Source organism: Zerene cesonia, chromosome 4 (genome assembly GCF_012273895.1).
Source record: "Zerene cesonia ecotype Mississippi chromosome 4, Zerene_cesonia_1.1, whole genome shotgun sequence".
Taxonomy (NCBI): Eukaryota; Metazoa; Arthropoda; class Insecta; order Lepidoptera; family Pieridae; genus Zerene; species Zerene cesonia.
Genome location: NC_052105.1, coordinates 4,418,659 through 4,420,779, shown reverse-complemented (window position 1 = coordinate 4,420,779; position 2,121 = coordinate 4,418,659).

Below are 2,121 nucleotides of genomic sequence, written 5' to 3'. Positions count from 1 at the left end.
ACTAATTTTAATTGTTGAACACGACTGAAAACCATCGGTTCAATTATACTTAAATACGAAACCGTTTGCGGAAACTTCCCAACACTAATGAATTAAACAATATCGAAGTCCTCTAACCCAATATGTTTCGTGCAACAATGACCAACAATTAAACACGACAAATAAAATTCAATAGGAAAAATTTGTTGAAAATTGCCAAACCCTAAGCCGAAAGGGCCAAATTTGCATTTTATTAGCATGAGATCGGAATAAAAATGTGTTTATTCTGGACTGAAAGTGAGATGGCCGACCCATAAAAAGATAGAGTGACAATACGTACAAAGAACGCGATTCACGGATACGCGTTCAGAAATTAAAATTAGATTTTATTGAACGGAATCCCCAGCTCGGATTTGTGTAATTTGTATAGTTATATTAATTGAATCAGATTGGGTATGACATTATACTTGAGTCACGTTGCAAGCTCACTGCTCAATGGTTTGGTTTTAAAGTAGAATAATATTTTATCAGCAGAATGAATTTAACTTGTTGATATTAATGAAACAAAAATATAAATTATTTATAACTTATGATAATAGGGGTATACCAACCCACGCCGCCCGTGTAGTCAATGGAAAATATAGACAGTCCCGGACTTTCAGTTTCCGTTTCCGTGGGTTTTACGTAAAAAACTGCTCTATGTTCTTTCTATCTCATCTTTATCCTTGTAAACTACTCTGTAACTATTTTCATCTAAATCGGTTCAGTGGTTTTGATGTGAAGAAGAGATAGGCAGCGTAACAGAGTTAGTTTTGCATCAATTATATTAAGTAGAGATAAAAGTTAATATCATTGGTACAATCAGTAAAAAAAAATTGTCAACTGAGAAATTTAAGTCCAATGTGTTTGTTTCCCGAATTCTAAACAACTAAACGACAGGAATCATAAAATCGTACAAAAGGTTTTCACCAACAATATTACTTGGCCGGGATTTCAGGAAATAAAATCAGCTCTAAGAATTTATTCCAACCGAACGGCCTTGATATTGCACCAGTAAATAATATATTTCGTTAAGAGGGTCTTTTTATTGGCACCCTTTCGTTTTATGCGACGATTATGTCATTTTTATTCTAACTTTACTGCCATTCACATATTATTTCGTTGATAGACGCAAATATTTTGAATAAGTATAAATCTAACGTAACGTGCAGATATTACTGTTATTTGTTGTATGAAAATTACCCTTCCCCTTAATCAATAATTGATTACAATGTTATCAGAGATAACTATATTGTTTCTTCTCATAGATAAATCATTCGGTTACTCTTGCAAGAGGCTCTAAAGCCGGATGTCAAAAGTTATGACAGTCTACTTATCACTCAGAGCCAGAAGCCGTGATGTATGAACGAGAATGAGCTGAATTGGCGAAATTTTGAAAGACAATACTTCGAAGTAAAACGACAGCCTTGTAAATATACAAAGTTTACAACTTTATACATTCAACACATAATCCATCACTGTCTGCGCAGACGAAGCGACGAATGAATTCATATACACAACTTGGTTAATGTAATTGAATTGTTGTGTCAACGATATAATTTACAATTACGAAGTTATACATAGTAATATGTATTCGTTAGGAGATATACACGTGTTAAATACGTACGTCTACACACGCCAATTAATGTTCCAAGTAATGGTTTGTCAGTAGTATTATCAATTATGGTAATGGAAAATGTACTATACTATTTTATCAAGCATTCCATATTTGTATTAACATAAGATTTAACATAAAGCGTAAACATTAGTTACACGATCCTGTTTTGCGTATTTGGATAATTTTTGCACGTTTCATTTGCGTAATTAATTAACAATTACTTTCTTCATACCACGATAGCATTATTTTTTACTTTTAACATGATGGCCGACGATTCTTATGGCCCGTTTCCTTTTTCTCACCCGTCCCAGTTCATTCCTTCTTTCCAGTCGTTAATCCATTCCTTTTCCCTTATCCCAAAAAAGCGGGCAGCGCATTCGCAGAGGCCCAACCTTTGCGAATGTTCATGGGCGGTGGTGATCGCTTACCATCAGGCGAACCACCAGCTCAGTTGCCCGCTATGACATAAAAAAAAAAAAATGGTT